The 25,477-nt window shown below is 40.5% G+C and overlaps 1 protein-coding gene across 6 annotated transcripts in view; it reads right to left on the bottom strand.

Annotated features, from left to right (window-relative positions):
* znf536 (zinc finger protein 536) overlaps positions 1-25,477 on the bottom strand; it is a 353,575-nt gene that overhangs the window by 194,479 nt on the left and 133,619 nt on the right. The gene's annotated exons all lie outside the window — the stretch shown is intronic.

Raw genomic sequence — 25,477 nt, forward strand, 5'->3', positions numbered from 1 at the left:
TTCATGGATTCTCTGTTTCTTTTGAACTTGTTATAGCAAGTCAAGTGATTCTTTATCGGTGACAGGCCTGACAATACACGACGAGGACGGGAAAGCAGGTCAAAAGGAAGTTGCCATATGGACTTCAACATGCACTTTCCTAACAATATAGGGCAGATATCTGCTGCACACACAAGTGTGTTTATCGTCTTCTCTATTTATCGTTTATTTTTAAGTGCTTGGGGTTAAATTAAGTTGAAGACATTTGTTGTGGATAAAGTAGGGCAGCTGTATTGTTGTTAACGTGAATGGCTCGTCTGTGTTTCTTGTCTGTTTACTTCTCTGTGGCTTTTACGCTAACAAACAAACGTGTATGCGTTCGGTTTGGCTGCCATCCATTTTATGGATTTTGGTGGAAAAGGAAGAGAATGAGGTAAAATTGTCACGTTGTCTGGTGTGTTTGGAAGGGCAGCATTCGAGATTGATCATTTTGTCTCCGCAAATATCAACTTGTAACAGGAATCAAAAGGTCGAAAGATCCTGACGGCTCAAGTCACGTGACTCCACACTGCCCGCGAGCAACAGGTGCACTAGGGGAGGAGGAAGGACTCAAGGCATCTCTTCATTTTTAATATTTTTTTCCTTAAAGATTCAAAGATGATGCGTTTAGTTAAGCAATGTAGTGAACCTGGTTTAATGTTTCTTCATTGTATTTAACAATAGGCAATTATTTACTGGTAAATATTCTAGTTTTACTACATATATATATCTACATAGGCCTATATATTTATTTTAAGCATATATATATATATATATATATATATATATATATATATATATATATATATATATATATATATATATAGTGTATAGACACAAACACACACACAAAATCTATTAATAATTAAAATATGACAAAACATTTGGAAAGTAATTTACTCTAACTATATCTCGACTAAATCTTTTCACCATTTGAATCCCTTCTTTTTTGTGCCCTTACTGGTTCATTTTACAAGGCCCTTCGGTGTGACAAATGAATTTTAAAGTACCAAAAAATCCATGTAGGTTCTCAATTAATATGAGGTAATGAAAACTGCATATATTAAGAAATAATTAAGAATATTGTTTTAAATAGCTTTAAATCACACTCCAGGACACTACCCATATACACACAGTTAGCCAATTCACTTATGGTGATATATGGTAACATTTTAGTTTAGGGTCCAGGTCTCACTATTAACTAGATGCTTATTAGCATGCATATTACTAGGATATTGACTGTTTATTAGTACTTATAAAGCACAAATTAATGCCTTATTCTGTATGACCTTATTCTACATCCCTTAATCCTACCCAATACCTAAACTTCACAACTACCTTACTAACTAGCAGTAATTAAGAGTTTATTGAGGCAAAAGTCATAGTTAATAGTGAGAATTGGACCTTAATCTAAAATGTGACTAATTTTGTATATATATATATATATATATATATATATATATATATATATATATATACACATTAGTCACACTTTAGATATATATAAACTGATATTTCCAGCAGTAAAGCTGAGATTTGTGGACTGTTCATTTTGCATTACTGCGTCACTGAAGCTGTACTAGCTATTTTGCGACACTGAAAAAGCTGTTGTGGGTAATATACTACTCAGAAAGTAACCCACAGAGTTTGTTTATACTATTAGACCAAGACCACACACGTCCAGTGTAAATATTTCAAGACATCAAAGTGCATGCAAACACTGCACATTTCATTTTCAATACATGCTCATAACTGTTAACAAAGTGTTGGCCACAGGGAAGAAAAAAAAAAAAAAAAAAGGTGACTCAAGGTTTGAGCAGTTATAAGGAAAGATAAAACAGTCATGGCTGGGTATGATAGTTTCTCCAAAATTCTTTCTGACAGGAATTTAAGTATGAGCCTATCAGCACTGCGTCTGGTATCTTTCCAAGACACTATGGCCTCTAAAACAGACATGCCAGTGTTCAGAATAGGAGAAAAAAAAAATATGAAGATGATAGTTCTCTCCATCTACTTGGACTCTGAAAGCAGCTATTTAGCATCTTTTAGCAGATGTCCAGATAATTCACAAGTTTATCAAATTAATTCGAGGGAGCAATGACCAAGGAAGTGATGTACTCCTAATCAGCCACAAAGAGAGAGAGAGAGAGAGAGAGAGAGAGAGAGATGTGGGGCGAGTGTCACTTTAAGACAGAGCAAATAAATGACTGCATAAGCATTTTATCCAGGAGCAGTCTGATGGTTTAATGCTGTGCCTAGTTTATATCTACATACAAACACACCAGAATGGTTTTCTCATATGGAAGAAGGGGAGGGGGGCTACATTACTTTTTAAATTGAGTTTCTCTGAGCATAATCTGTTCCAGGTCTTTGATGAAGAAATGTTCTCAAAGTATCACAGTGACTGATTTAATGAGAAGCGAGTGAGCACAATTTCAAACAATCTGATTTTCTGAACCTTCTGTGACTCTAAACTTTTAAAATTGCACTTAAGAATCACATCAATTACTCTTTAAAGTATGACATCGGCTAACTAGGCGCACTAGCATAACAAACACATGCTATGGTGTATTTACTCCATATCCTCTCATCAGGATCTGATACATTGGTCCCTTATGTGAGCCCTCTGCAAAGCTCTCCCAACTCCATTACTGTTTCCCTTCCTATTCATCGGGGGGCTGGAATACATGTGTGGCGGATCTACAAGTCTGACGATGATTTAGTCAAATATTACAGAGGCAAATATTTAGAGCCGACTTCTAGGTTTTCAGCATCTGATGAGACTATACGTTTGTACGTTCTCTATATTCTTCAGGCCACAGTTTAGATAATGCATCTGAACGCTTCTCCAAAATCCCACCCGCCGTTGATGAACTGAGAGAAGTGTATAATGTCTATGACTGATAACTGGACCAATGCTAATTTAAATCATCTGAATAAATGTCTGGCTGGGAAAAAAAAAAAAAAAAAAAATCTAAATGAAAACATCTGACTCAAATTGATTACTAACAATGTTGAGCATAAGAGATTTAATAATGATTACATGCTTAAAATATCCAGGCCATTTTGAGAATCCGTCACTCGTATATCTCTTAGTAAAAGAAGCCACTGTGTGAAAGTTTGCTTCACAAGAGAAGCTACAACACAACAACAAACAACAACATTAGCATTGGGGAAAAAATAGCTGGCTAATCAATGTCTTAGTTGCTTCATTATAACTTTGGCTTCTCTTAAGCTTAGTCTTGAGACTCGGAAAAGCAAAAGATTGAACGTTGACACGAGACTCAACTTAAACCACTCCAAAATTGCTACTTTTTTTTTACTGCACACTGAAAATAATGAACAAAACCCCTTAGCATGTACTCATCGCACTCGCCCCAGTTCAAACACAGTGTCCCCTCCTCTTTAAGGTCTATATTTCTGTGAAAGGGAGCCATCATATTTTACTATTACCTATCAATTGGTTTCTAATCATGGTAATGAGGCGTCTGCCGTTTGGTGACAGTGAACTAACGGCCTCCGTGGGAGCATTAAGGAGCCTGGGTTATGCTGTGGGCCGTTAACTACCTACAGGCGCTTGCTAATGGCTCCAAATGACCTCCTCAGTGGCTATTAGCACATAATTAGAACCTTGCAGACCATCAATGACTTCCACCGGACATGCGTACCTCTTCGGTCTTCTCCTCCTTGCTCCCCCACTTACTGTTTAATGGTCAGATTATGGTGAGGTGCTGGGATACGACCACAATTGCTGCATTAAGTTGTGTGTGGCTTGCATGCACCCAACGCTGCATACAGTAAAACTACAAATCATTTTCGACACTCTGACAGCAGTGATATACCATGGACTTTTAACACCAAAAAGTTGCTGCAAATAAGAATGAATTCCCAGGTCAGCTTTTTTGACAAATTGAGACAAGCAGAGACAATTCAATTCAATTTAAATCACTGCAAATACTCCAAAGTCATTAATTTAATAAATAAGTAAATCTCATAGTCTTTTCTTTAATACAGAAACAAATCTATCTTAAAAAAATAATGTAAACAAACTCCAAAAAAAAGAGAAATCACTGTAAATACCCAATACGCCACCTGCTATCTCTCCCCACCATCAGTGCCCTATCTGTTCTGGTCTCTTTTACTATTATGTGCTATTGTTGTGGATCACGCCGAGCGTAAAGTGCAAGGCACGGCCACACCGCACAAGTGGTTCAGTCACACCAACCTCTGCGTACACTTAGCAATGCTCTCCAGTTACCCAGAACAAAGGCCTGCTTTAGTGGGTTAATGTCAGCTCAGGAGCTGTGGAGAACAATAGCAGAGTGAGAATAAAAAGAGGAATGCAATGTTATGTAAAGAAAATACACCACGACACATCAATGAGGTAGCAACTTGTCAAACTATCAGCGAATTATCTCCCAACACTGCAACAGTTATGTACATCATCTTTGAAAACCGCAGACTTTGTGACAAAGGTATGAAACAACTAATTTAAGCGACAGGGAGGAATCTTTCTAGGTCATCAACTAGCCTTGGACAATGGAATCTAAAAAAGATCATGACAGGGCGGGGGGTAAAAAAACAAACAGCTCCAATGCATTGGCTTTTCTTTTATGTAAAGTTTTACACACACACCTACACACACACACATATACGTAGAGACATTTATATATATATATATATATATATATATATATATATATATATATATATATATATATATATATATATATATGAAGAGTTCATTTGCAAAAACCGATAAACGCCGCTTTAAAAAAAAAAAAGAAAAAAAATGCTGAGCATTATTCTCCATATATAGCACGTTCTGTACCCTAAATCCGTTTTGTCAGAAAAGCCGGTTTTGTCCACTGTCAGGCATCGCAAGTTCACGTTTTACAGCTGAAGCCGACAAGCGCCCTTGTTGTTTGTGTACAGAAACCGATAAGTCCGTTTTAGCGAATCAGCGCACAGTATTCAGGTCAGGTGACAAGGCTTCTAGTCACTTCAAAAAGACGCGCTAGCTGAGGGAAGTTTTGTCAAAGCTGACTAAAAGTGATCGAGGATTTATAATTTCGACTCCTGTAAGTCCTTGAACACCATACACCACTTACATGCTTAAACCTTGGTTGTTCTTTTGCGTGTGTGTGTGCGTGTGTGTGCGCGCACGTGCGTGGATGTGTGTGTGTGTGTGTGTGTGTGTGTGTGTGTGATAGTGTACTTGTGTGCCGATCTGTTAGTGTGTGTGTGTGCGCGCGCACAGTGAGTGGATGGCTGTGTGTGTGCGCGTTTTTGTGCACTCGTGTGTTTGAGTGTGTTTTAAATGCAATTACAAAGCAGTTATCTGCTTCTGCCAAAAAACGACTGTTGGAATTATCTGCTTTTGCTAAGAAACAAACTTTTAATATATATATAAAAAAACATACCTTTAATGAACTATAATTTTTTTTTTAATTTACCTGTATTTTTTAGAGTTATTATTACTTAATCAAAACAACCCAACTGCAGTTTGATTGATATTACTTGGAATGCACAATAAAAAAAAAAAAAAACATGATTTGTGAGAATTCATAAAAATGGAGTTAACTGTTTTTGGAAATTAACTCTTCATATATTATATAATAATAATAATAATAATAATAATAATATATATATATATATATATATATATATATATATATATATATACATACACACACATACACACACACACACAGTATACAGTAACATTATAAATGTCTTTATGGTCACTTTTGATCAATTTAATGTGCACTTGCTGAACAAAAGTATTAATTTCTTAAAAAAAAAAATCTTACTGAGCAGTAGTGTATATATTTATATAAAGTGCTTCATAAAGTGTTTAGTACACATGAGCTTGCATTATGTGCTGTGGAAGCATATTGTGAATATGGGTAGCATGGAGGGTCAGTAGTGCGCTTTCTAGAGGCCAGAGGCAGTACTGCAGGACTTTCCCCCCCCCCCTCACCAGACAGCAATGAGCAAAGGTCACCTAGTATATGTTCACAATCACTTCCTGCATTCTGGGTCTCCCAACCTACAGATACAATTTTGGATGCTTTTTTATGTCACGGGTTTAAATCATTGTCTATGTTGCCACTACCATCCAGTTTCTCTCTCACTTTCTCTCGTTAGGCACTCTCAGCATTTCCTGAATTAATTTGTTTTCATTTGCAGTATGTCAACTGAAAATATGTAGTTGTTCTCTGTGGCAGTGCAAAAGAATCTCTACGGCGAGTGTGTTTCTGCTTCTTAATCATGAAATCTGGGTGTATGTTTTTTTGTGTTTTTTTTTTTTTGTTTTTTTACAGTGCAATATCAGTAAATACATAAACAATCTGCTGTAGCTGCTCTCCTCTCAGCTGCAACTGCGGTCCTTCCCTCTTCACAGTGTGCCATTCCGCAACATTCCCCTAGTGTTTGTCCTGTGTTGTCAGAATGCTGCCAGCCACTGCTGATACAATGTCAGGCCGATCCACTGCCAAAGAGCAGGAACGGGCAACCGCGGCGGGTCCCAATTATCTGCGGGGCGACGGTGTTGTCCAAAAATAGCCTCTTTTTCCCATATACTTCTGGACTGACCGCCCCTGTCCACGGGCTGTCCACCTCTCTAAGCCCATCTGGCAGGAGGACAAACAAAATCTTGGTAGTCCTTCAGTCAGAAACCTTTTCTCAGTCTGGAAAACGGCTTCACCCCGTCATCCATTTCTCCACAGTGACCGAAACCCTGGACATAGTTAATCAGCGAAAGGGCACGCCTCCAAAACGCCATTCTTCCACAGCAGCATTAGTGCACAAGTAAGATTTACAGATCACTTAATGTTCCAGAGTTCTCTGCATAAAAGTATATACAAAGGTTAATATTGTAATAATATCTTCCTGGAGGGCATTGCAATCATTATCTCTCCAGAGATATCAATTAGAAGCACTTTACAGCAGGTAATGACAGAGATTCCGGTCCAAAATGACATTATTATTATTATCATCATCTATATTCCCGTACTGCCTATACGAAGCAAAAAAGAAGCAGTGTAGGTTGAGCCAAATGAAAGAAAGAAACATAACTTATGGTGCACATTCATCTTAGTTTTATGTGGTCAAGCAAAGAGACTAACAAGCTTTCGATGTAACCCCGTGCCTTGGCATTTCAGGTAGCGTGCAACAGTTGTCCGCACCTCGCTTCATGCGTTCATCTCGTATGCTACTCCTCTCTCCTTTGTTTCAAGAGGATAACGTACACGGCGTGGAGGCCGGATACCCGCAAAGCAAACGGAAACGATGATAGACACACATCACATGAGAGACACAGGGGAAGCGGACAGAAACGAAGGAGGCAGTTATGAATCAAAAGCTTTTTGCCACTGCTCGGCTAATATTTGCTTGCCAACAAACACAGATTTACACCGTTGCTTTCTGTGTTTGTCTAGAAACGAAAAAAGGAGTCGGAACATCGGAAAAGTTACTGACTGACCTTTGGGCTTCGCTACTAACATTAATAAGGAGGATTTGTTATGTTATTGACCCTCTTATCAACAGCATGAATAATTCACAGCTGGGCCAGCACTTGTCCAAAAGCAGATGAGAAAACAGCACCCATGCCTCTGACTGTTGATTTAGCAGTTTCATATTTAATAAGGGACTGGAGCGCTGGGAGGCGCCTTTTTTTGTAGAGAGATTTAATTGGGCACTGGTGACATCCATCACATGGTTGTCATGACCATGACCTTTCGTTTGGGGCTATTCATAATAAGAGAGTTATGAGCCGGTTCCTCGTATTTCTAGCGTCTCACCCCTGCGTTTGTGTAATGGATGCCGTAGCATTTGTAAACCTTATCTTACAGGAGTTGGTTAAAGCTAGTGTGCACATCAGATTTATTGCTTTCTGTCAGGCCGGTTAGGGGAGATGTTAAAGGGTGTGAGTATTTGGAGAAGGATGATTTAAGTCCTACGGTTTGGAGGAAGAGGCCCTGCCACTTTACTGTTTTACTGAGAGTAATCCTTGATACAAATGAGTATCTACAGCCTTAGGGTTGTGGGATATTGGAAAAACGCATTTTCCATATCATTTTCAAATCCCCGTTTTAGCGAACAAGCTCTTGAGAGCTAAATATGCCACATGGAGAGGCAGCGCTGGGAAAATGGAAATCGAGATGAACGGTTTGCTGTGGAAATGGAAGTGCGACTCTTTAAAGTCGCTCTCTATCCGTCTCCGTACAAGTCGGAGAAAAGAGCTCTACGCGCAGGTTAATTTCATCAACCCCGTGAGCTCTGGGGACCAAGCCGGAGCCAGAGGGAGCTCCCGACGAGCCTTCCGTACAAGCCTCGAAGAAAGTTGCGAGACAGAAGGTGAGAGAGCGAGCGAGAATGAGGGATCAAATACAGGTGAGCGTGCTCCCTCAGGAGCACCAGATGGCCTGCACTACCCCCTGCGTTTGTGCACTTAACTGCTTCGCTGTGTCACCAGAACAATGGTCATTCACCGGCGAGCTCTCTTACACAACTCCTCCTTTATACATAAACATAAAGCCGTCGTACATTATTAAAGCAGGCCGGGGCGCACGTAATCTTTTCAGACTGGGACAAACTTACCACCATTGATATCTATGTATTTATTACAGCAATAGAGCAATATGAGGGTGAGGCGTGGAGAGATATCGGCTTACCCGAGGCTGAGAGGGAAATTTAAGATAAAGGATATTTAATATCCAGTTCACATCACCAGGGCTAAGCCTTTAATAGCACGAGGGGTTTCCATGCAGGTAATGCCTTTGTCTTTGTCTAAACACACTTCTACGGACTCTAACTGTAGTCGTGGAAAGCGTGCGGGTCACTGATAAATGTGCAGTAATGGCTCGACGTGGGAGATTGCCCATTTGTCCTGTCAGGTTATTAATGCACCTGGGCACTTCCTCCAAAGGTGTTATCTAGCGGCGAAAAAAACGAGGCGATATATAATTAATTCACTATCTCCCGCGTGTTTGCCTCTCTTTTACAGTGTTCTTACATTTTGTCACATTGCATTAGAATCAAACGACGTGCGCTGTGGCTGGCAATAATCACGGAGACAAATATGCATGTATATTATTGGGAGTAACATTAGGCTGGTGACTTGCATTCCAGGGCACATTACTGCTGCTTATTTTGTGTCTAAATGATAATGAGCGGCGGAATGATAACCTATATCATTTAGAGTGAAATATGAATTTAAAACACTGCCTGCCATTTAGAGAGGAGAAATGTGTTGTGGAGAGATCACTCAGGTGTCTTCTGTGTTCATTTGAAAACCAGGGGGAAAATGGAAGACACTGCTTGAGTTTTCTTCAAGTGGTAAAAGACTATTGTTGTCCTAATTACGAGCTGGCTGATGCATTATTTAACGATCCAACATACATCGCCAGGGCTGGATATGAGTAAAATAATTTATGACAAGATCTCTTTTTTTGCCCCTCACTTTAAATCAAACTTCAATAAATGTGCCACCCCTATCCATATTACATGAGGCCTTGCTGAAAACAAGTAGCATGCAGGAGTCTGTTATTCAAAATTCTTCTGACAGCATGGGGTCAAAAAACAAAATCACACAGGAGAACAAGAAGGTGTGCTGTGTTGCCTCACCTTGGGCTGTGCAAAAAGAGCAAAGAAAAAAAAAACAGGAGGAAAGACAAAACATGCCCCTCCAAAGCAATATTTTAAGAAGTCCACTGTTTGTAACCTTAAAGGTCAATCTTTTACAAAAAAATACCACTATAGAGCCTGTTGTTATAAGTACCGACTACGATACCAAGTCAGTACTGAAATTTTAAAAATGTGACGCTTTGAGTACTGTTGAGCGGATTCGTGAACAACTCTGATTGGCAATTGTGTTCACGCGCTCATCAGATATGTCTGTGATTGGCTAAAATGATCAACGCTTCAAAAACATGTTGTAAATAGACATCAATGATGCTCTTCACCGAGCGCTTACACAGATACACATGCGGGAGCGTTTGAAAGCAGGCGTCTATCAGCGGACTGGTTCACTGATAAACGCCTGCTTTCAAACGCTCCCGCTTTCAAAACGCTTTCAAATTTATGATCTCTTATGATCTGTTGGGGTCTCAAAGCCCCCAAGGTCCTATTTATTAGCTCAAAAAGTACTTTGACGTATCAGGGTGACTCTTTATGACTAGGCCAAATCTTATGAGAACAGATAAACAAACTTGATAAAATTCCTCACATGCTGTCCATGAAAAATGTTACATTACCAGGTTAGGATCTCAGGAATCCCAGACACGATACATGAATAAATACAACACATTTTCACACACTACGACTATCAGATTGGTGTACACACTGTAACATTACATGTATTTGTTTATGATAATATATTTCTAAAGTGTGCATAATTGAGTTATCCGGGACAATAAAGTCAAATTGCAACAGAACGTAACTTGTACAGAATTTGACATCTTAGAAGCAAACACATTTTTGTGTACCTCTGTTGTTGTGGTATACAGTTAAAATGACACTGACCTCTATTTAGCTTTCGTATCGCCATGACAATGGCATCAGGACAAACTTTAATGAGCACTAACGCAATGGGCAGACCTGTAGCTATCCATCATCAAGCGTGCTGAGAGAAACACTGCAGCTTAAAAGCACAAGCCGAACAGACCCTGCAGAGGAGGAAAGCAGCCTTAACTAAATTTATATCATATTACACATTGAAATGTGACCCCATAATGACATCACCGAAATTCAATCAAACCCTCTATTCGGTATTACTTAAGTTGAACTAGTGTCCTTCCTCATCCGAAATTAGTAAATTGAATATGCTTCTTGTTTTTGTTACAGCAGGCCCAAGACACAGTTTGATTTAAAGCGTTTTGATTTTCACAAAGCCTAATTTTCAGGAGCACAACTGAAGAGCAAAAATAACCTCGGAAGTTGGCAGAATTTTTTTTATTGATTGTGGTTTACGTAATTGCTATCTATCTGTATTTGTCTACTCAAGCACGAGGGTCATGTATTACATTTCATTGCAGCCAGTGAACACTGTTAAAAGCCATTGAGAGCAGTGAGGGGTGCAGCGGGAGAGGTTTGTTTTTGAAGTTGTTGTGTTGTTGACACTGAGAGGGCTCTCAAACTGCTGGTTTTGAGAGTGACTGACACATTCATAATTCCACCATTATGTACTTGACTGATCTGCTCTAATGTTGATATCAAAAACAACAGACTCAACAGTCCTAGATGCATCCATGGACGCTCAGCATTGGGCCTGACTTTAAGACTGACAGCAACAGGCAACAAAGACATCACTAAATATCGGGTCTTCGATTCTGCTCCTGGAGGTCCATAACGAAATATCAACACTGCTTGGAACTGAAGGACCAGAGTGTGCTGTATTAGTAGGGTTTGATTTTATTTCCGGATTAATATATTAAAGTATTCCAGGGAGAGATATAACAGGAGATCATGGAGAAAACAGGAAACAATTAAATCTGGAAATGTCAAAAATCAGATTCAAAGTCGCACTGTTTACTTGAGCACAACACAGCTCAATGTGTCAAAGCATATTTGCTAAGCATTCGATCATGACTCTGACCTGTGTACGTCTTTAAGATTACAAGGCCACTGGCAAGAGGTCATACATATACTGTACTGTATGTGCATACTTGGGAGACAGGAAGAAGTTTATTTCTAGAAAATATCCCATCTAAAACAGAGCCTGTTGAATCAGACAGCAACAAAATGAATATTCTTCACCTGTCTGCTCATGTTGACTCCTCTTGTTTAGATTTCACAGTGGGGGGGGGGGGGGGGGGGGGGGAAGAAAACCGCATATTTACTTTTAATTGAAAGGAAATTAAAGGCGCATCCACATCCGCAAATGACAAAGGAGCATCACGAGGCCTGGGAGTGATGATAGCTTTTGTTTAAGATGAATTTCATAAAGAACCCCTCCCCCATTGATAATAATAAAGAAAAAAAAAGAAGTCTTGGACATTTCTCCAAATACAATTACCTCTGCATCACCTGATTCAATCAAATGAATTTGCATTCTGTTTGCATCCAATGTTCCGTGGCCCAGTAAACAAGACAAGGGGAATAAATCTGATGTGTTTTCATGGTTCTGCCTGCCCCCACCCCCATTCGCTACACTTTATTTGGAATATTTGAATTCTCATGAATCTGTAAATGCACCATGTGTGGGTGAAATTAAAAGCTTTACTTTGGAGTAAGGAGCGTCCTCTGGAGATAAGAAGAGAAGGATGCTATGTTTGAAACATTTGTGACTGGCCAATGTTGTCTGATTGAAGAGAAAAATAGAGATTGATAGCGCTAGAACTGGCCTTTAGTTTGAAGCAGGGACAACTGTCACAACTTACTATTAAAACAAACTGGAAATAATAGACCCTAGTCAGGGTAGTCCCATATTTAATGTTTAACAGGAATTAAAACAAGGCAGTGAGGGACAAAAGTACATGCCAGTTTTTCAGCTGACAATTGGTTTTTCCAAAAAAGACCATTCTCGGAAGGTGCATTCTCGCGCCATAACTGAACATCCAACAGTAGAGGTAGGGGACTACCTCTGGAGGTGGTCGTGGAGCTGATGATGGATAGGGATGAAAAGGAGTCGGTGGAGATGACGGTGGGAGGGGCCAGGGTAGAGTCTTGGCTGAAGGGCTCGACGGATCCCGGGGACCAATCGACAGAGGCGGAACCAGCGTGCATGGATAAACCGGCAAGGCAGAGAGGCAGACTGACCAGGGCAACTTCCATGGCCCAGAAGCCCAAGGTGAAGCTGCTGGCTAATGGGACTGACGTGGAGACGGGTGCTCGGCAGACCAGGGCGACGACGGAGAAGCCGGAGGGAAGGAGAAGCCCGGTCGAGCCAAAGGGGTGGAGGGTCAAGGCACAGCTATAGACTCGGAACTCCGTGGTGGAAGCTGAGTGACAACTGAATGAGACTGATCCGGAGGGACGAGCAAGCCTGGAGGAGTCCAAGGGCTGGCGGACCACAGCGGAGTCAAGGGAGCGCAGAGCTGGGACGGAGCCAACAACACCACACCGTGCTGGTGTAGGGGAAGTCTGAGGCAGCAGAGCCAAGGAGCTGAATGACGGCAGTGGCACCAACGGATCCAGGGAATTGGACAAAACCAGTGGAGGAGAAGGCGCCAGGAAGTCAGGTGGGGACATCGGAGGAGGAAGATTTCCGGATGGGACTCGAGTATCCAGATGGCCGGACGGAACCGGCGTGGAAGACGAAGACTCGAGGAAGGGGACTCGGGAGGGAACTGGATCCGTGGACCACAGATCTATCATGCAGAGGTCCGCTCCTGGCTCTGGGATGGACTGGGCAGATTGCGGCGACTCCGGAATGACCCAGGTGGTAGACACAGGTTTGGGCTCTTTGGCCTCATCGATGGTGAACAGAGAGTTGTCCTGCTGTAGCCTCCACCACCAGTATTCCACTAGTGGCCTGTTATTACAGTTGATAAGGCAATGCAGTACCAGTAAGTCCATCTTTAAACTTTAATAATCAAAATAGGAATAATCAATTCAATAGGGATCCAATAATCAAAAGGGAATAATCAAAATTGACCTTAATTACGAACGTAGGAGAATTGACTGGAGATGACATTACGAAAGACAATAACCATCAGAGGACTGAACAGAACATATATGAAGGAGAATACAATGAACTAAATAAGACACAGCTGATAATTATAAGTAACCACATAAACTAACAGGGACATGATCAGAAACTGAAACTAAAAGCAGGGAAACACAACAGAATATCAAAATAAGAGTCTGAAACTTGACAAAAACAAGTTCATACAGTAGTTTTGTGAGAAGAACAGGCTGAAATTTAATTCATTACCTTATGATAATCTTCATCTTCACAAGTACAGCTTTCAAATCAAATATGGTGCTTTTATAATGCTTTTAAAGGAACTTGACAGCCTGTGGTCACTTCAAACACGTCTTTGAATAGAGAGAGAAAAAGTTTTTTTGTGTGTGTTCATTGGGGGGAAAAAAAAAACAGCATACAGGTTTAGAAGAACAAAAGTGTGAGTAAATAGGGACAGAACTTTGCCTTTAACAAACAATCCCGTCAGAAAAATAAATTTCACTATTAATTTCACTATCACTATTGCATTAGTGAATTATGATGCATTTTAAAACATAACTGCACTGTAGCTACACACACTGCTACTGCTACTCACACTAAGCAAGTAAAAGTCCATTTTCTGTCAAATAAAAAGCCCTAATCTATCTGTCTTTCTCTCCTCCCACTAGCTACTCCATGAGACCAGACTCATCTTCACATGTCTTCATATTCATATGAACACACAGAGGTGGGGGTCAGCTCGGTTAAAGACTCCCTTTACATCAAGAACATCATAAAGAACACATGTCTGTCTAAATGTGTACATTAACTGATCTCGGTGTTCCACTGGGAGAGATCAAAATGAAGAATATTATTGTAAAGAGATAATGGAGAGAAAGAAATGTGAATATGCTAATGTTTCCTTCTGACATATGAATGTTTTGAATTCTTCAGCACTGTAGTAGCCACAAAAAACATCTAGCAGAATACTGATGAGAAGACGCCTAGTGCTACCTGATCCTGAACACTACAAACACATACTTGCAGATCTAGCTTCTTGGCTCAAATCGTTCTTATTTTACATTCAATGGTATAACTCAATTTATGCAACTGAAAAAAAAAAAAAAAATCAACTTCCTCTTAATAATGCAAAGTCTGTGACTGAACTGTTGGGCACAGAGTCTATAAAAGATTGTATTAGCTTGATGATGAAAAATATTGTGTTTTCCCATTCAGCCAATTTGTAGATGTTTTTGTAAGCACCAGAGCATAAGCATAAAACTGTGGTGGTTTAATGTCGCTACAATACTTACATTGAATGAGGAGGTAAATACCACAGCTTTGATTGAGGGTATAAGAGAGTTGGGGTTGGTTTTGGTTCCTTTAATGGCAGGCCGACCACTGTGTGTTGGAATAATAATTATGAAGACTATTTATTTTTAATTGATATGCCCTTTCTTACAATGAAAAGAACAATTATCCCGAGAACCACACACTTCTCTTATGCACAGTATGCCACTGAAATAAAAAGGGCCCTGTGCAAAATGAGCAAGAATAGTCATATTTCTGCCAAAACCCTTTTTCTGTGTCAACGTTTATATCAAAGAACAATAATTTTGGCATTAAACCCACTCAACTCACCAGTCTAATATCATTTTTTGATGATTTGCTGGATTGATAGGGTATTAAAAGCAATGATACAAGATAAGAGCCAGTAAAGAAGGAAAAGATTTCATGTTAAGTGCATATTACATTCATGGGGTGCTGCATAATTTGATGTGAGAATATTTCTTATGGATCGTGTTATATGCAGAGAACTATTTTACAGTTCTGGAGTTTAGCTTTTCATATAAATAAGGGGTGTAATTACTCCTAAATCGAGATCCTGAAATGACCAGAGGGCTTTTCAAAAGTGTCAAAAGAACTCATAACCGCTCTCTCTTTCATTCTGAATCTCCGTCGACTGGAGAAGTGAGTCTTAGTCTGTACTAGTGGATGTTTCTAGGTCTGCCAAGATTTTTGTCTGTCTGTTTTTGCTCGTATATATTTAATTAGGTCAGCAAAAAAGAAGAAATCGTGTCAAATTGTGACTTGAGAATTGACAAAATCCTTAACACTTTTCTCCCTGGAATAAATTATACATACCTTGAAAATAAATAAATAAATAAATAAATAAATAAATAAATGCTCCATACATTATTCTGTTGACTGTGACAGAACAGAAATAGGCCTTTTTTTCTGAGTTTTTTCTAAGTTTTCTTTGCATGTCTCAGTGTCTCACTTATTTAGAGACATATTTATTTATTTAAGTTGAAATACAAAAGCCAGTGCAGTAGAACATAAAAGAAATCAGTCACTGTGACTTAACAAGAATGTGCCCCTATTAAATAAACTCTAAACCCATCAATGAAAAAACAGCTCAGTACATCAGCAATTTTCTAAGACATTTGGAGGACAGGCAAGCTATTGTGTTTTATTATTATTATTATTATTAATTTACTTACATTTTTTCCTCAATCAAAGGGATGTGTGGTGTGTTATCTTTTAGAGCATAAATGCTCTAAAAAGCACATTTTGAAAACTTCTTTTTATTTCATCAACAGAAAATAAAAATTAAATTTGATCAACAGATATGTAGCTATTGTAGTTGTGGTGTTTGTGCGGGGGGATGGGATTGGATAGTGAGGTTGAATGCGGGCCGATCCCCTGTTTTCTTGCCTCCTGGAGATGCAAATGTCAGCTTTGAGCAGTTTGTGGACTCCCTGCTAAGTGCTTGGCCCATATTAAACCAAACTGCTTCCATCTTCTGGACTTCTGGCATTCCACACCCTTACGTCGGCCACCAATGTGTCACACGACAACACATTCTTTAGAACCAATTCCATAACTCCAGATCGTAAAAAAAAATAACTGTCTATTTTCTTTTCTTTACCCCACCTTCTTACAGATCAGTCCAACTGCCTTCATATCTGTCTGATATTTCAATCTGATATGACTTTGTAATAGTTTTTTTTAAACTCTCTCTCTCTAAGCTGCATTCAAAATTCACATAGAGTGCAGAATGCCCTCTTACTTTCAATATGCATAATGCTTCTGGTGCAGGTACTGTTTTAAACTAAATGTCATACGGAAGCCAGTAGCTAAGTGAGGAGCAACAATAGCGCTAAACTACTTTGGCACGAGATGACAGACACATTTTGAAAAAACAAACATGGCTCTGAGACAGCATAACTTCATCTCGGCTACTTAAAAATATCCTGTTTCATTGCAGTCCAGAAACATTCCATAATTGGGCTACAGATGAAGAGTGGATGATGGAAAAGACTAGTGTTTTCTCTTTCTCTATCACACAAGTTTGTCTTTTCCTGAAGGCTATTACTATCATTACAATGTGAATGGCCTTTGTGGATTTACTGTGCATGTTGTGCCAGCCCAGTCCAAAGAGAAGTCAGTGTGGAATAAGCTAATCCCTTTTAAACAGGACGAGACTGACGCGGACATTACTCCGCAAAGGCAGGGAACAGAGGGTGATGTCACCCGTCCAAAGTTTGGATTCAAAACACACATCCCCCCCCTCCTTTTCAGCGGCCTTTTCCCTTGAAACTGGAGGCCAACTACAATAATCAGGCTTCGTTCAAAGTATTTATCAGATGGAGGGAGGCGCGATTACATCGAGTGCAAATATGTGTCCCCGTTATCCTTCCAGACTATACGATCCACCGGAGAAACACTGGAGGTGACACGGAAAAAGAGGAAGAGAGAGAGCGAGCGCATGAAGCTGTAGGATGAAGATACTGATAAACTGAGTGGGAGGTGAAGAGAAGAGAGAGGAGGGGGTAAAAAGTTGAAAGAGAGACAAGACCAGCTGATAGCAAAGGAGAGAAAACTTGATAAAAAGAAGAACTGGGGGGAGAAAAAAAAAAAATGAGACGGGGTGGGAGGGAGCTTTGTATATGGCAACTCATTATCCTACAATCAAACCACTCCTTTTCTCTTACAGTTGCTCTCTCTGCCTCTCGGTTTTGTTTACGCTCTTTCTTTTCAGTCTTCTTTTTTGTAACTTATTTATGAGGAGTTAGAGCGAATCTGCAGAGCTTTGCATTTCACTCTCGGTTTATGTCTAATTTAGTAAACATCCTGGTACAAGTCGGGCCTGTCAACATCCCCTCCCCTCACCTCTCATTTAGATTGTGGCTTTATGTTTGTAGGGGGTGAGTAAAATAAGAGATGTTTTGATCTAGTTAGCCAATGTCTCAAGTATGGATCTTATTTTAGTCTCTGTAAGAGGTATAAGGCCGCTAACCGCATCACTGCATTGTGGTGGTGGTTCTGCTGTCATAGCGTGTTTTCTTCATTTCTCATTACCTGCTAATGTGGACAGGGGCCAAAACCACTAACCAGCCCTCTACCCACCTCTCAGTATCTTCGCTTTCTCTCTCTCTCTCCTTCTATCTCCTGCCCCTGCTGATGGGCTAAATGGTCTGGCTGCTAACAAAAGGAGAAAGGGAGAAAGATGAAATATATTTTGACTGTTTCATGGAAAAACAATCTGACACAAAGTAATATTCATCTCCAATGAATCCAATATTCTTTTTGGAATGATATTAGACGGTATCTATTCTATCTTCCATTGTGTTCCCATCTGCCCTTTTCAGGATCTAAATTATGTGCATTAGTACGTAAATGGGCTAATGCCTGTCTGTATTTAGCAGGCTACATGCCGTGAATATATTCTCTGCTTCACGAAGTAATTGGTAATTACAGTGGTCATTTAGGCAATCACTGTCTCTCCCAGATTCATGTCATTCTTAAAAATAACTAGCTCTTAACCTTTGACAGAATTCTACAGAAACTGTTCATCACCGCCCCCGCTTTGATTAATTTTGTGCATACACTTTCTCTCCCTCACAAGTGCGACTGCACACACACACATGCACGAACTGTATCAATAATAGTGATGTTTTTGCATTTGTTAACTGTGACAGTTTGCCTCTCTCATCAAAACAAAGGAGAGATGGAGGGGGGGGGGGGGGCAGTTAAATGTAAGGTACGCTTACTGTTCTAAAACGATTAGTTCCATTTATAAACAATTAGACAACAGGACACACAAGGCATTTAGCCTTATCATCTCTTCCTAATCTCTCTCTCTCTCTCAGTCTCTTTCTCTCGCCCGCCCTGCCACGAACAAATTCAGTACTTTAACTGTGATAATCTTTTGTCTGCGTGCTCCCTGTATTTCACTTTCTTTGTTTATACAGTCTTATTCACACATTATTCATTTCCACGCATAATGAAGCAGCACACAGAAGAACTTTCGCTCTGCGGATACTGACTTTGAAAAATAACAAGGTCGACAGCTTTAGCTCCAAAACATTTCCCTCCATGGCACTTAAGATCTCCATTATGTTGTCTAAGGCACTAAAGAATCTTCTCCTGTGTCTTTCCCACACCACATGTGAGATCGTTTTTTTGGTTTTTGCAAAGCTTGACAGGAAGTAAGGAAGCCTTTTAATATCATGTCAAAATGGTTGCTGCAACAAGAACTGTTTAGAATTTAAAATGTTGCTTCTTGTTAAAAACAGGAAAAACAACTGCAGCTTTGTATGATGTTTTATACTATACCTGTTTTAAAGCAAAATCAATATTGCGGTGTGTTTGTGTGATATGTGTATGTCAGAGTCAGGAGAATCAGGATTTCCTTTTTTCCCCCGCCTCTGTTACGAGTGGAAAGATAAATAATAAAACATTTCCAAAATCAAATATTTGAAAATCATACAAAAAAGGGTTAATATAATTTAACAGCCTCCCAGAATACTGAACCTTAAAATATGATTTGTAGCCCTTATAATTTCTTACCCTTGCAACGTTTGACTTCGCTCAAATGGAGAAATGAAATGAAATTAAGTCAAAGAATGGTCCCTGTAATATTAATGAGAGTTTGTATGGTGTAATTTAAGCTTCCTTTTATGCCTGAGTTGCAAAGCCTGAATTATCTATTCAGAGGGATACAAAGTTTTACTGCCGTGAAAGTTTAAAGAATGTTCTTACTGCGGCTGCCACAGCTGAATGGGGCTTAAAACAGAGGTTAGTCTAGGAAGATCTTCTGAGTACAGGATGCCCCTTTTATTAATAACCGTTGACCAGTCTGCCCTATCCAAATCCTAATTCTAACCGTTTTGAAAGAGACAAAGGTACCAGCTTCAGCTGAGCATGAAAACGGAACACAGAATAAGACGTCTGTCGGAGCTAGAATGAGGACTGTCTGAAGTAGTTCATCCATGACATACTGTCGCATAGACTGGTGAATTGCAGTTAGGTGAGTGCTGACATTTTAATATATATATATATATATATATATATATATATATATATATATAGCAAGCGAGACAAAGTACAGATGCTGAGGCCAGTTTAAACGAGCGGAGAAGAAAATTAAAAACTAGAACTATGAATAATAGGGCTATTAGTTCAAGGAACGATACAATCAATATATGTTCCAATATAAGAATGAAAAGGAGGCTTTTGAGAAAAAACAAAAAAAACAAAAAAACTGATAAAACTGAACTACATACAGCCGTAGTGGAAAACCTGCAGCTCAGCAAACAACTGATGCTTTTTTAATACATCAAAGCTTAAGAGCACATATAATTAAGATTACATGAATCTAATGTGTTTTCATTCACCCTGGGGATTTGTTTTAGCTCTGATTTCTTTGATTGTATTCCCAGTAAAGCACTCCAATTGTTTGTACAATCAAGCTGCAGGGACTGCACGTATTTGTGTGTGTGTGTGTGTGTGTGTGTGTGTTGTCAATGGCCAGCATAAACATTCATTTCAGTGTGCGTCTGTCCATGTGTATGCGTTTGTGTGCGGTCATTGCCAAGCATAAGCGTGTATTTGTGATAATTCGGATCACTGCACGAGCACGTTCCCGCTGACACTGCTGCCACCCAATTCCAGCCTTATAGGCATTATGGAGAAGAAGCCGTGCTCCAACAGCACTCTGAGCCGGGCTCCATCTCTGCTGTGTGCTTCTGGATTTTATCAAGATTTCCCGCTGAGCACCGATATATTAGTGTGGCAAACATATCTGCCAATTCAAACTTGCATCAAAAGCGTATCGACGACGCAGCCGAAACAGCATTTCCATGCACTTCGTCTTTTGAATTGCTAAAATCAGCTTGGCAAAAGAAGCGGCACCATAAAATTCAGCTGTGGTTTTCTTTCAGCCAAAGCGCTTTTCTTTTGTTGTGAAAAAGGAAAAAAAGGTGGTGGTGGCGGAGGGGGTGTGGAGAGAAAAGCCTAGGTCTTAGCTGCGCAAGAGTATGGGGAATGCATGGGTCCATCTGGCATCCAAAGAGAAGGCTTTGTCAGGATCCATCCAAGACACACTGCTGCAGAAGGGTCCTTTTCTACAGCACCTGCAAAAATACCTCCGAGCCGCGCCAGGCGATGTCTGCCCACCTGCATCCTTAGCATTGTTTTTCTGTAACCTCTCCGAGCCCCTCGAAGAACGCAGCAACCCTGATGCTTTTAGAAATATCGGAAGTAGAGAAAGATAAATATTTAAAGGGCTTGGAATGTGTCAATGAAGGAATGGAATAAAAATAGCGCTCTGCAACGAAAGAGGCCGACAGCAAATGTCATATTAAAGAGTGATACCTGTGTACGATAGAGAAAGAGAAAGAAGAGATGGCTCTATCATTTACCTATGGACACCTCATGCCGGACTGTTTGTCGTCAAAGTGATAAAAGACGCACCACCTCATCACTGGTCCCTAATTTGCCACTGATGTCAATGTGTTTTCAACTGATTCCAGTGAACAAGTAGGTGAAGTCTGTCACAGGCCTCTTTAAAAGTCGCCTTGACTCCAGGGGCTGTTAGTAAAAGTTCACTGCATGAAGATGTCTGTAGAGAAAAAGGGAAAACACACACTCGCTAGCTGACCATTAAATGAGTTTAATGTAGACTATTTCACAGATGCTTTTTATGAAAATGAGAATTAGGTTATGCTTGAAGCACAGTGATGATAAATCCTTTCTAAGCTTAATTATGATGTTATAAAATTGTGCCCCGCATGGGCACATACAACTTTTAAAGTGTATTAAATATTGCAATCATATTTAAAAAATGCTATAATCTGTCTATATAATTAGAATTCAGCGAGTAATTGCATGAGAGTACCAGAGGTGAAGGTGAACTTAATTCTCACACAACCTTCACCCTAAATACAGACAGCATAGTGAATCTATAATGAAACCACTCAGGAAGCACTATATCTATTACCAAATATAATGGAATTCATTCCACAAAGTCCACAAGCACAGATATGAATATGCTCTTTTTTGCTATTTATAGGCATGTGTATTTTGAAGTGATCAAATCAGCGGTTACGATAGAGAAAAGAGCACTCAGGATGTGTTTTAAAACACTGTGGAGAAGCTCAGATATAAGCCAAATACAATCACTGTGCTTTCCCTCAAAAAAGATCTTTAAAAGCATTACAGAAACTTCTGGATTTTTGTTGAAAGAGAGCTGTAACTGCAAATCAGCAAAACGCCTGGACGTCAGTATCAGGTGTTCCAATCGACATAGGTCAAGTTGGCCGTCTGACCCACGGAGAGACGAGGCTGTGGGTGAGACGCGCAACGGTGAAGTGGATAGCGGCAGGCACGACGAGCCACTCGAGAGAAGCACTGAGACAGGGTTGGATAGAAAGGCACAAAGAGAGGCTAAGTGGTAATAGAGCCTTATTATCTGGTCACCGTAGAGGCCCGGAGTGGAGGATAATAACAGAAGAGCTATGCGCTACTCACACCTTAACCTCGCTCACTGTCTGATATCTATTCCTCAGGGGCATCAACACTTACAGCACAGTCCTGGGTCTACACGCTGCTCTCTTTCAGCTCTCAATCCAGCCACTTTTTTTATTCCTTCTCTAGCACCCAGAGGCTTTTTTTTTTTTGCTGTTTTTTTTTTTTTTGTTTATTGGTTTGGTGCAGCATCTCTATTCCCCTCTCGTTTCAAATTAAGGCAGGTTGTGTTTCTGCTAATGTTTGGGAAGTACAACACAGTCCATACGCCGAGGGAGGACAGCTTCATTTCTCCCAGCATCTCGCATGCTTGACTCTCAGCTTTAAGAGAGATGGCAGAGACGTCAGGGTCCTGACAAGTCTACACCATTAGAGCCCACGCTTAACTTCTGAGAAGCTGATTAGAGCGTTGCTGTGCCAGCCACAATCCATCACTTCCAGTAAAGGAGCTTCTTATCCATCTAACCAAGAGACTGCCTCCAGTGCACCACAGGGAAGCGAAGGAAAGCTAAAACATTCCCTTATCAAATCCTGGACTGAGTAGCCCTTGCTTCAAATGGCTAGCGAATCTGGGATGACCAGCTGTACCACGAGACGGAGCTCGGCTTTGGCTTTGGCGTGCACTCGGAACGTTTCGCTGATGGCCTTGTTGATGAAGGACGCAGAGCACCCACAGACTCAGCATCCAACTGGAGCTCCTCTGAGGACCCCACACATCCCTGGCATGTGGGCAGAGATAAAGCTTGAGCCAGGCCTCGAAAGTTCCAGTCCAAAGTTTTGCCCGAAGAAAAGCAAAGGGAAAATAAGAAAGTTTAAGCTTGTTTAACTCCCCCCCTCCCCAAAAGACAAGCAGTCATGCCATCTGTGAAGATTCTCTCTCCAGCCATGGCCACTACTCTAGAAGAATTGGGGGAGGAGGTGGGGTACGCGAGCGGGACAAAAAAAAAGAAAAGATGCGTTCGCACGGAGGAAAGAACTGCCTCACAGCCAACGCAGGTACAAGGTGGGCACGTGCCCCCGAAATCATCAAACATCTCCCCGCTAGATCTGAATCTCTGTAGCCCTCATACTGTTGGCAGAACAACTGAGGACGTTAACCCCTCCTTCTGTTCGCCTTTGATTTGACGAGAGCAGAATGGAGACTCTCTCTTCTTTGTACATGAAAGCCCACACTTGAAAAATGGACATGATTTCCGACATTGTCATGGCTTGAGTGTGCCTTGAAGGGTGGCTTCTTTTGACCAAAAAAGATCCCTAGTTTGTTCATGTTTTTTTTATTTATTTATTTTTTTTATTCCTGTTTCCTGGGAAAATCTGCCAGAGCTTATACATGGAAGCCAATGCATGAACTTTCAATCAGGGATTAGCCGGATTTTCCAATGTGGATCTTCTTTTGTGAATTTGGCCAGCGTCGCCTCTGTCGTTGGCAAGGGAAACGTAAATAGAAAATGATCCCTGGGCCAACGGGGATTGCCTTCCCTATTTCAAAGAAAGAGTTAAAAAAGGGCCACTTAGCCCTCTCCACCAATGTGATGCTGCATCAGACCGAAGTCACGTTCACACGACAGACCACCAAAAAGTCCTTGTCCAAGTTCGCAGCATATTGCCGGCGCACACTTTGGTCTGTTCGGCCAAAAGAAGGGGAATGCGCAACATGGCTGAAAAGAAAAGAGCAACAGAAATGACTGAAGATGGAATGAAAGAGCCAATAACGCTAATAGCTCAGTGTGTTTCTGAGGCTCTGGTTTTGTTAAAGCCCTCATGGTTTCAATCCCTCTACACACATTCATTTGTACAACTTTTGCCATATCTCTGGCCACTGTTCCCCTTTAGAAGTCAACTTACCCTGATCTAGATGCTAATCCTAGCTTACCGTACTAGCTTGTCAGAAAAGGGCACAGACCACCTATATGTTACTTCCATTCACTGACGGAGTTCTCTGCATGGCACACAGAACTGAGTGTGAGTGTGAAGAGTGTGTGTGTGTGTGTGTGTGTGTGTGTGTGTGTGTGTGTGTGTGTGTGTGTGTGTGTGTGTGTGTGTGTGTGTGTGTGTGTGTGTGTCTGCTTGTGTAAAGAGAATGCGGCTTTGCAGACCTACACAAAAGATGCCCTAACTTCCAACAAGCTGAAGTTTTATCTGCTTGAGAACAATGGGCAAATATGCCACCCATGTGTGCTCTGTGTTTGTTCTTTAAATGTCAACTTTGAAATCCACGACATTGTGGCGACAGCAGCTGGATACAAGCAGCAAACGAGATGCACTTACACCACTAACGTTCAGCTCCATTTACTGTCTAGAAACAATGACAAAAATCAGTGCACAGGTGTGAGCTTCATTTCTATCACAGAAATCGAACTTTCATGGCTTATTTTTCTCTTTATCACAATACAACTTATTTATTCATATGTTAATCAAAATCTCTTATTCCTTTTGCCAGTCTGGCTTATGCTATTCTTTCTCCCATAATGCCACACCCACATACTCTGTAAAAGGAAAACTCATGTTCTCAGCCTCCTGTGGTGAGAGGCCATTCAGCAGGTAGAGAGCTGCCACATTGTACATGACAGGTTCCACAGGAGGACAAAAAAAACAGTACACTGGTATTGGTATTGGTGCGAGTCAAATTTGATTGTTACTGAAACACCTTTAAACATGGGGCGCAAGCAAGAACAAAGGAGGAAAAAGTCTGTGTTCTGTGTCATTTTTCCTTCAATTGCTTGAGAGGAGGAGGAATGGTACAGTTAATGTCACCAAAACTACTGAGACAAAACAGTCTCCCTAGCCTTCAATCCATTCGAACGCCACGGCAGAAAAAGAGTTAACAGCGCAAAATGGCTTTGGGGAGAGGAAGAGTTGTTGTCCCACTTTGTTTCCTCACCTATTCATGTCCTTCTTTGTTCTTTAAGTTCTTTTTCTCCACTCCAATCCGTGTCTAACAAACTCTTTTCTTTGTTTTTGTCTTTGCACTGGCTCTTAAGGTGCTTGTTTCTCTACAGCTCCGAGCACCACAGCTTGCTGCTTGTTTGGGCGATT

The sequence above is a fragment of the Megalobrama amblycephala genome, linkage group LG3 (genome assembly GCF_018812025.1).
Source record: "Megalobrama amblycephala isolate DHTTF-2021 linkage group LG3, ASM1881202v1, whole genome shotgun sequence".
Taxonomy (NCBI): domain Eukaryota; kingdom Metazoa; phylum Chordata; class Actinopteri; order Cypriniformes; family Xenocyprididae; genus Megalobrama; species Megalobrama amblycephala.